The sequence below is a fragment of the Triticum dicoccoides genome, chromosome 5B, assembly GCF_002162155.2.
Source record: "Triticum dicoccoides isolate Atlit2015 ecotype Zavitan chromosome 5B, WEW_v2.0, whole genome shotgun sequence".
In the NCBI taxonomy this organism is placed as follows: domain Eukaryota; kingdom Viridiplantae; phylum Streptophyta; class Magnoliopsida; order Poales; family Poaceae; genus Triticum; species Triticum dicoccoides.
In genome coordinates, this window is record NC_041389.1 from 436,523,314 (window position 1) to 436,533,974 (window position 10,661).

The window sequence follows — 10,661 nt, forward strand, 5'->3', positions numbered from 1 at the left end:
TTGAGGTACGCATGTACGTAACGTCACTACAAGGATCATACGAGCCGGCCTGTACCTGCATAACTTATAGCAAAATGCATGTATTTTTCAGCAAGCATGCGCATATTGATGCATATGCATATATTGAAGGTAGAGGTGTGGGTCGGTTGATAAGATAGTTTTATCTTAAGTCTTGGATGTAATTTAGAGATGACAAAAAATATATCTATAATAGGTCATCTCTTAGCCTTATCTTCAATAACTAGCTTTTCCAAAAAAACGTGGTGAGACATATTATGCTAAGAGATCATCTTTTGTCTTCTCTTAAATAAGAGAAGACAAACCGGATATTCCATTCTGAGCTACCTGTTCTATTCGTTTCGAACCAAATTTGCGCTGGGTTTAAGTAACATAGTACACGATGGAGCTCGAGAGGACATAATTTTTTTTATCAAGGTGGGCTCAGGTGAGCCCGAAATCACCACCGCTCGCTGCCATGTAGATCTGTGCATGTCACTGTATTTCTGTTCTGTATAGCGAATGTATTGTATTAATTTTATGCCTTTCCATGTGCGCATTAATTGCAACGGCATCTAACATGGAGAACATCTGCAGGCGGAACAGAGCAGCCGTGCACGGCTCAGTTAATTTCCTGTACCTGGCTGAGCTGGCTTCGTCGGTTACGGAGATGTAACACACACCCGTCCATAGCCACCCGTTCTCAAACTTATCCCCACCGCCGCCGCTCGCCCAACTTCTCGATGTTCTGATTTTTCACAGAGGCCTGATTTGCTTGGTTTTACACGCAGGTGCCTGCTCACAACAACCATGACCAAAGAACTAAGATTCCAATTGTAATAGTCACAGTTGCACCATGAAAAAAAAGCATACATTAGAACACCAATGCTATGCACAAACAAAGAGCCCGATCGTACATTTTTCAGACTAATAACATGAACAGGTGCTCACACATTGCGCACTTCCACTAAACTAGACTGACATTCAGAGTTTTACCTGCTAGACCGCAAGAACACAGCGGCACAGACAGGAAACTAAGCTAACTCTCTGTCTGCCTATGGTTACACGCGAAGCTGCTGACCTCCTCTTTCGTATGAGCTAGCGTAGCACGTCGGCAGATGGATCGAAACACGCCCACTTCCTGCTTGCAGGCCGTACCACCGTAGTGGTCCATCTGGACAACTTCACCCTGGAGCACATATCACCGTCAAGCAGATTCAACCTATGCTTGCGAAGATGAAATTTGACTGCTCTGATTTTGTAGTGCTCACCTCACCGCCTCATCCGGCTGTTAAGTACTACCTCCGTCCGGGATTAGAAGTTCCCGGAGCCACCAAGCCTCGTACGAAATTACTAGGCCGCCTGCAGGAGCTCTGCTCCTTTCTATAGGTCTGTGCCTTTCGTAGTGAATGCAAGCCAAGCATGCAGCGGCCGTTCCAGCTTTCAAGCTCTTGCATGCAGCTACAGTAAACAACGCAACCAATGCATGCACTCCTCTTTCTAAGGCAGCTGTGGGGCATGCCCTGTAATTATGTTTGGGAGGTTAGCAGTCAGAGTATAAATAGGAAACAAAGCCCTATGATTGGTTAGACCAGCAACAACTTTTGAGGAAGCTTGAGCAGAGCGTCGTCTTGGTCTTGATGATTTGGGTTAAGGGACTTTTAAACCCGGACGGAGGTAGTACTGCTCCACGCCATGGACGCCACCACAGCCAGCGCCTCAGCCCACTGAAATGCTCAAACTGTGAAGACCCATAAAGACACAGACAACTCTTTGAGAAAGTTTTTACGCGGGATGTCTCGTACCTGGTCTTCCTTATATGCTCCATCGTCGCCGGTGGCAGACCTCCCCGTCGTCCTGCTTGCCGTTGTTTCGGATGTGGAGGCCGCCATCCTGGCTCCGCCCACTCTATTTGATTTTCAAATCTCCCTTGCTGCATACCGCATGTTGTCTCGAACTCATCTTCAATCAACCTGTGGTTTACTACTTTGTAGAGCTCAGCCTGCAACTCGCACTTCTTCGTGTACAATGGTTGAAGGCTCTCTTTTGCTTTCTTCAGCACATGCCATTTGCACAAACGGTGGAAGCTATTTGGACAAAATTTACCAATTGCTAACTCCATTGCTCTGTTTTGGTATGCAAGACATGTAAACAGTTAGTACTTCATAATTTTTGGTAAACTTCTATTTCTTCTAGCACATTCATTGAACATAAATTTGTTCCACGAACCTGTGAGTATCGTCTTTGGTGCATGCCCTCCCATCATACAGATCAACTCACGGGACACCCATTCGAACCTCTCCGCTTGCTCATCACACATTAGCACACCAGCCAAAATGATACTTTGGAAGTGGTTATTAACTCCCACAAACAGCCCAAAAGGCATATCATACAAATTAGTCTTGTATGTCTTGTGAAATGTAACCACGTGACTGAAAAACCGGTACTGCATGCGACTGCTTCCATTTGTCCACATCAAATTCTTAACACTGCTATTGCTATCAGCAAGAACTCGGTGCCTAAATTCTGGGTCCCTGGCAACAATGTCAGCAAATACTTCCTCACATCATTATCAGCTTGCTCACGGCTTATCTTACCACATATGTTCCTTAGGGTCCTCTTCATGAACGGCACCTTCTGTACTGAGCCTAAGAAGCTCCAAATAATGTTGTAGACCTTTCCCAGGTTTACATTATCCTCCCTCGACTGTTTTATCAGATCTTTCGTGTAAACATCTAGGTGCTTGTATGATGGCCAATGCACCTTCTCCCCCATGGTAAGGGACATGGAATGGTTCTGGTTCTCACGATGCTCTGTTATGTGCCAACTATTGTCAGCCGCCCGCAGTAGCCGTATCAACACAGGGCATCTACAGTGTCTGTTATTCTCCGCATCTGGCTTACCCTGCTTTGAAAAAGCCAAGAACCATTGTCATTTTGATTTCCAATTATTCTATATTCTCTAACAAAAGAAATAACCAGAATTAAGTACGCACCGAGCAGCCGCAAACCATCTCTTGGATTGACTTTGTCCTCTCAGCATTAAGTCTGCTTTTGCCGTAGCATACCCCGAACCCATCTCCAACAAATACAAATTCTAGAAGTCGTACGCCTCTCCACGTGAGTCGAAACAAAGTCCTAGTTCAGGATGAACTACACTTTTCGTCAGTTCCTCTGCATACTGGCGAATTGACTGCTCAAGAGCACTAATCCTTGATGGAGATGGCGTTCTGTCCGGGCGGCGCACTCCCGAGATGTAACCTGATCATCCAGCAAAAAACAATCTTTTCTCAGCACACACAACAGGAAACAGGGGGGATCAGAAAAGGTGACGCTGTCAAGCAGTATTGCTTTACCGAATATCAGATGCGACCACACAAATTTTATTCATATGATACTTCCATTTTGCAGCAACCACTAATCAGTTGATTACAGAAATCTTTTTAATTTACTCTACACTTAACTAGGCAAGTTCCAATCAATCTATCAAAAACACGCATAATTGCCTGAAACATACGCAGCAAAACAGATCACACAAATTCAGTAAGAGTACTGTCGAAACAGAAAAAATGGTTAGAGTGCATCCATGAACAAATCATAATCGGCCTCTTAGTGTTTAAGCATTTCCCGCATCATTGTAACGTCCTTTACTGTATTAATTGTGCAATCACAAGGATTTACCTGCCGGCATCACAGCCATACAATCTGAACGCCCAATGACATGACGCTAGTATTCAGATTTTTGCACTTGCAAGTACCACGACAGCGAATTTCATACCGCATCAATACAACAGAAAAACATTCACCAATCCACAAAAAACAGGGTCCACTGAATTGGTTCCGTTCCTGTACCTTTTTGTCCATCCTCTGGATTCACAGTATGCGTTTACTGCACGGACCTTGTCGGTGAACCTCCCTTCCGCCATCTCCCGTCGACTTGCGTCCTGTCGTCGCCAGCGCCGCCAACAAGTTGGCCACAACCCGAGCCGGCATTCGAATCAGCCTGCTCAGTGCTCCTGTCATCAATCCGTGGATGAACAGTGAGGGGAACCGGATCTGGATGTTCCAAGCTGCCGGCGAACTCTCCCCGCAGTGGAAACCTGCAAGACACGGCCAGCCATGGTCAGGCGGCGGCATCGTCGAGCTCATATACGGAACGTAATACATCTCCTCATATACAGAACTCGAGCCCTGAATCCTCCATGCCACTGGCGCCCGGAGCTGCCAAATCCTTCCACCGAGTTTGTGGGGTGAGGGTTAGCAGTCCGCGGCGGTGGCGGTGGCGGCGGCGACCGCTAGATTTGTAATGGGTTTGGCTCACAACATCTGGACGTGCAACCGGTCTAGCTCTTTTACTGCCACGTCTCAGTTAACGTCGAATCCCGTACCAGACTCCTGTTCCTCCACACATCCAAAAAGTAAACGTTCTGGTCCACGGACCAGACGTCGCGGCGCGCGGCCAGCCGTAGCCCGATACGAACTGGGCCCGCTCAGACGCACTGTTCGCTTTGTACACCACCCGTATCTTGATTTCTCAATGCATCAATTCAGATGCGTCAGACCTCATTCTGCAGATCCCAAGACAGGACTGGACGCTTGCGATTTCAGGTGCAGCTGCGCCCGGGCACCAAATCGCCACTTCCAAGACAAACCTTTTTCTTACAATTTCTCTCTTCTCCACCTCATCATTTATCCCATGTGGCATTTCTAAGATAGAACCATTATACTTGTCAGATGCTTCCTTGCAAACCGGTGCGTATATGTCGTACGGGTCAATGATTGCCGGATCATGCGCCATAGCATCACCGCATGCTTTGTCATCTGACCGGTGTAAGTTGTACTTCTCGGTGATATACGCCCACACCTCATATGAGATCATCTCGTGGCTACATAGATAGTCAACCTCTCCCTTACTGTTCATATCATCATCCAGGTATGGGTTGCCGACCTAATAATTAACCAAAGCAGGGAGATGCACTCACTTTTCTGAAAAGAATTCAACTGAAAATATGTACTAAGGAGTAAATGATGGGTTGGGGTTGGAGCAACACCAATAGATGATCCAACTTCATGGTCCAAAACCGGTTGGAGATGCCTTGGGGAATTCCGTCGAACACCTTGTGCGCGCGGTGAAAGAAGATGGCCGCCGGTTGGATTGGCTGCTGCTGACGGCTGCGGTCTGCTCCGGACGGCGGCGGTGACAAGAAATGAGCTTGGAGGCCAGCTAAGAGGAGCTCGACGGGCGGTGAAGAATAGTTCAGCAGCCGGGCGAAGGGCTTGGTGCGGCGGTTGTGCGGCCGGCGCAACGGCCGTGGACAGGCTCACGGCCGATTGGGAGGAGGTCAGCGGCAGCCTAAGACCCGGCGGAGGCCTACCGCGACAGCCGAACCGCCGGAGGCGCCGAATTCCGTGTCGGCTGCCTCCCGATTCGGCGGCGTCCGGGCGGCTGCGAGCCAGCTACCGGCGAGGGAGGCGACGGGGGCGACGTCGGCGGAGGGCGGTGGCGGGGATGTGTGGTGGTGGTGGCGCCGACGGCGAGGTTTTGGGCAGTCGCGGCGACGGATTTTGGCCGGCTGGTCTTCGGGCGGGCGGACGGACGCGGGCGGGAAAGGAAATGAAGTGGCGGTTGGGCGTTTGCGGACGGCGGCTGGTTTTGAACCAGATGCACCTCGTGATGTAAATTTGCACCGTGAGATGTTGTATTTTACACCACGAGGAGGTTGCGATCCAATTTTTTTGTATATGGACCATCTGTTAAAGCAGCATTTTTTGCCCCAGACGGTTCAAAAGTTAGATACTTTTACATTTGAACCATTTATTAGAGATGATCCTAGGGGTGCAGTTTTCAATCGCTGTCCCGGCACTATTTTTGCTGGAATAATTTCTTCGTTTATGTCAATCAGTCTTCATAAATCATGTGAATATACACAGGGCAGCAAAATTGATTTTGTCTGCTGGCTAGCCACGCCCACATGCAAGCGAGTCGTGGTTTCGAGTACCCACCCAGTTTCTATCTTTTACAAATATTTGTTGTTTCTCTCCGAGGGCTTTTTTGTAAGAAGAAAATAATTCAAGGTGTTTTCTGCAAAAATCAGGCCACACGTCCTTCCCCTGCCGTCGGGTCGCTGGGAACGAGCCTGTGCATGCTGGTGTGCCTTGTCAACGTCATGGAGGTATATATGTAGGATTTGAATCATATCTGCACGTCCATACCAAGTTATGAAACCAGTTCAATGTATTTTTCAAGTTCAAACACTAAAATAAACATATGTGGCATGTTCAGGCTGGTGGTGTAATTACCTCTTTCTAATAAGGGTATCTAAACCCTAATGCACCACATGCCACTTGCCTCACAAACTTAGTAGGTGGCCAGGTGAATATCAGGTTGGTGGTCTACTCTTTATTGATAGTAGAAGGACAAGCCGCGAGCAGGCTCCGCTCAACATCATCGCCATTACCACACAAGTTGCAACAACACAACAACCTCCCACACCGCCGGTCAGGCACCCGCCGACCGCGATGCCGTGCACGTCTAGCCTGCTGGAAGCACAAATGGGGCCACGATCTCAAAGACGGCGCCCCCAAGAGGAAAAAGGACACTGAAGATGTCACATTCCTAGCCTTACCTTGCACTAGGCTAGCACTTGTCTGTTGCATCATGTTTAAATTCTTTTGAAACTTGAAATGGGGACTGATCAAACCCTAGCACCAGATTAAATCAAATAGGTTCAACATAAAATCATTTTCAATAAACCTGAAATGCCCTTCTAAAATGTTCATCATCTTTGCTTTGGTCTTAAACCTCTGACAAAAATGGTGCACAATTTTCTAGGTCATCCTAAGGTCACTGAATTAAATCATAAGTATTTGAATTTGGACATTAAATTCTATAACATATTTTAAATGTCCAAATACTCCTAAACTCAAATGTTCCATGCTGGATATATTCTATACAGTGGACATGTGCAGTTTAGTGATTTTTGAAAGGGTCTAGGTATTTTTTAGAAAAGCCCCAAAGATTATAGAATAATAGAAAACAGAAACAAAAATAGACCGAGCGAGAGAGAGAGAGAGAGCTCACCTGGACTTACCTGGCAGCCCAGCCAACCCACCACTGTAGCAGCCCAGTTGGGCAAAGCCAGCCCAGCCCACCAGGGGTTCCCTGTCGTCTTCCTCCTCTTGCCAGAGCAGGCAGGCTGCTGCCTGTCGCCCGCGTGCTGCCCCTGGCCACCTCCTACTTGCCACCGAGGGGCTTCCGGCCCTTCTAGCGATGCCACGAGGACGCCCCGCGACCCCTCGCTTCTCTCCCTCACTCTCTGCTCTCTCCCTCGCCCTCTAGTCCCTTCCCCGAGCGCGCCTCGCCGCCGTTCGCTGCCGCCGTGTCCACTGCATCCCCCTCGCTTCCCCGATCGGCCCACGAGCTCCACCGCCATCCGCTATGCCGTCCCCGCCGATCCACGCGACTGGAAGGCCCTCGGAGTGCCCCCATCGATGACATCTTCATCATCGGGTCCCGATGATCGCCGCCGTGATTCCGCCGCCGTCCGGACCTCCCCGAGCTTGTTGAGCCGCCCTACCGACTCCATGTGAGCCCCTGCTTCGTTTCCCCCTAACTCCATGCCCGATTTCGAGCTCTAGCCACCCGCTCCACCGGAGCCGAGACGCTCCGCCGCACGAGCTCGTCGCCGGCGTGGCCCCGGTGACCAAACGGCCCCGTGTGTGCGTTCGTTGTGCTTGTCACATTGCATAGAGGCTCTTGAGCGCATTAGTTCGTGCGTTTGCACGCTGCAGACGCGTTCCCGTGCACCCTCGAGCTCCGGCCGCCGACGCGCTGCTCGCCGGCGTTATCTCCGGCCACCCCCGCACACACTGCTTGCTCCATTAGATGCGCGCGAGCTCCAGCTAGCAATAGAGACCAACCGCGGCTCAAACCGTGGCCTGTAGGCGAAACCCGAGCCACCCCAGTGCATCCCCGCCGCGTTTTTGGTCGTCGCCGGTGACACTCCGGTGAGCTGACGTGGCACCGCCATTAGTGGCTAATGACGCCACTAACTAAATCCATAGCTCACTGACACATGGGCCCCACGCCCTAATTAACCCTGGGTTTTATTTCCTGTTTAGTTTAGATTAACTCAGCGGGACCCACGCGTCAGAGTTGACCCTGCTGACGTGGCTGTTGACTGGGTCAACATGTCAGCGACACTAATCAGCCCCAGTCACTGACCAGTGGACCCCACTGGTCAGGTTTGACCTGAACCCGCCCCGTTGACCGCTGACGTCACAGTGACGTAGTGCTGACGCCATAACTCATTTTCTGGATTAATTTTAATTCAGGAAATTTCAAAAAATATCCCAAACTTGTTAAATTCATAGAAAATCAACCGTAACTCCAAATGAAATAATTTATATATGCAAAATGATTAGAAAAATCCAATCTATCCATCTGTACTAGTTTCATGCATGTTAGAACAACTTATGACTATTGTTTAGGACAAATGGTATGAATGGCATTTAAATAACCACATGTGGAGTCTGAATTTGAATCTTGGATTCAAACCAACTCCATTTAACCTACTGCTAGATGCATTAGCTCAAATCATAGCATATTGCCATGTCATGATCATGCATCATATTGTGCATTGCATTGATTGTGTTTCTTCCTTGTTTGTCGGTGTTTGTCCCCTCTCGATAGACGTGGTTCCGACGATGTGATCAATGACACCGATGAAGAGCTATACTATCTTCAGAAGTGCCAGGCAAGCAAAAACCCCTTGTTCATTCCGATACAATCCCACTCTCTCGCTCCTGCTCTCTTTTACTGCATTAGGACAACAACGACATATTTGTTACTTGCTGCGGTAGCTGAACCCCTTATCCTCTGCATGACCTGTCATTGCCACAGTAAATAGATGAAACCCACTAGCATGAGTAGGAGTTGTTTGAGCCCTGATGTGCCTACTCATTCATGCTTGTTTGTCATGCCTGCTATTGCTTAGAGTTGTTTCAGGTCTGATTCATCGGGGATGAATCGGAGGTGTGTGAACATGTCCTACTGTTGAGAGCTAAGTGTGTGAACATGATTTGGTAAAGGTAGCGGTCAGAGGCCATGTAGGAGTACATGGTGGGTTGTCTCATTGCGGCCGTCCTCAGGAACTGAGTTCTGTGTTTGTGATCCATGATCAGCTACTACCACGCATTGGAATGCTTAAGTGCCCCTCTCGGCTTATTAATCAACTTGATCTCTGTCTAGGAGTTGCAACTAGTTTCTGGTGTTTGTAGGTAGTGTTAGTAGTCTACCAAGTGGCACCCGGTACAGGTGGGCTTGGGACAGACTAGGCACCGTGGCACGGTGTACCAAGTGTAGATCCACCCGTCGAGGTGGGCTTGGGAACCCTGCACACATTGTTTGGGGCCGTGAGCGACACCCCGGCCGGATCTCCTTGCGGATGGAACCCGAATAGGCGATAAACCTGGATGAGAGACTTGTGTGGTTAGTCAGGTCGTGGCCGACACCCTCGCTGGGCTTCTGCTTGAAGGTTGCCGACTACATGTCGTGTAAACGGCGGTAAGTGGTGAGAGCGTGTGTGAAGAAGTACACCCCTGCAGGGTTAATAAGATCTATTCGAATAGCCGTGTCCGCGGTAAAGGACTTCTGGGTTGCCTGTACAGTTCATAGACAAGTGAAAGTGGATACTCTAAAATACGCAAGATAAGCGTGAGTGCTATGGATGGCGTTCTCGTAGGGAGACGGGAGCGGATCCATAGTGGTGTATTGATACGGTGAATATGTGGACTCGTGTGCGCCACCTCAAAAGAGTTACTTGCAGTCGTAGTTTAGGATAGCCACCGAGTCAAAGCTGGCTTGCTGCAGTTAAACCCCACCATCCCCTTGTTGATAATGATGCATATGTAGTTAGATCTGATGTAAGTCTTGCTGGGTACATTTGTACTCATGTTGCTTAATTTTTGCAGAGAGACTTCAGTCTCGCTAGTAGTTCCACGTGGACTTCGACGTTTAGCTTGTTACCTCAGCTACGATCTTGTGCCCTCGGCAGGATCTGGTAGATAGTCAGGCTTCTCAGCCTTTTTCATTTCTAGATGTCTATACTCAGACATGTTAAGCTTCCGCATGTGCTTTGACTTGTATGCTCTGATTGTTGGGTCATGAGACCCATGTTTGTAATATCTCGCTCCTCGGAGCCTATTGAATAAAATACTTGAGTCGTAGAGTCATGTTGTGATGCCATGTTGTATTTGCACATATCGAGCATATTGTGTGTATGTTATTGAAATGCTTGGTATGTGTGGGATCTGACTATATAGTTGTTTATCCTTGGTAGCCTCTCTTACCGGGAAATGTCTCCTAGTGCTTCCACTAAACCCTGGTAGCTTGCTACTGCTCCGGAACACTTAGGCTGGCCGGCATGTGTCCTTCTTTGTTCCTGTGTCTGTCCCTTCGGGGAAATGTCACGCGGTGTCTACCAGAGTCCTGTTAGCCTGCTACAGCCCGGTTTACCGGAGTCCTGCTAGCCAAGTTGCTACAGCCCGGATTCACTCGCTGATGACCGACACGTTCGTTGTTGGGTCTTGTATGCCTGTCCCTGTAAGTTAGTGCCACTTTGGGTTCACGACTAGCCATGTCAGCCCAGGTTCTTTGTCATATGG

At 48.9% G+C, this 10,661-nt stretch overlaps 1 long non-coding RNA gene across 2 annotated transcripts; it reads right to left on the minus strand.

Moving 5' to 3' along the window:
- Nucleotides 1–808: 808 nt before the first annotated feature.
- LOC119310207 lies at nucleotides 809–4,320 on the minus strand. Of its 2 annotated transcripts, XR_005150675.1 has the most exons (7): nucleotides 4,181–4,318; nucleotides 3,849–4,096; nucleotides 2,993–3,257; nucleotides 2,227–2,901; nucleotides 1,803–2,123; nucleotides 1,269–1,724; nucleotides 809–1,186 (listed from the first exon to the last, which is right to left on the minus strand). It is a non-coding gene; the product is annotated as an uncharacterized LOC119310207 (long non-coding RNA). The 2 variants fall into 2 exon arrangements; XR_005150674.1 differs by having other exon boundaries at nucleotides 3,849–4,320.
- Between the last annotated feature and the right edge of the window lie 6,341 nt (nucleotides 4,321–10,661).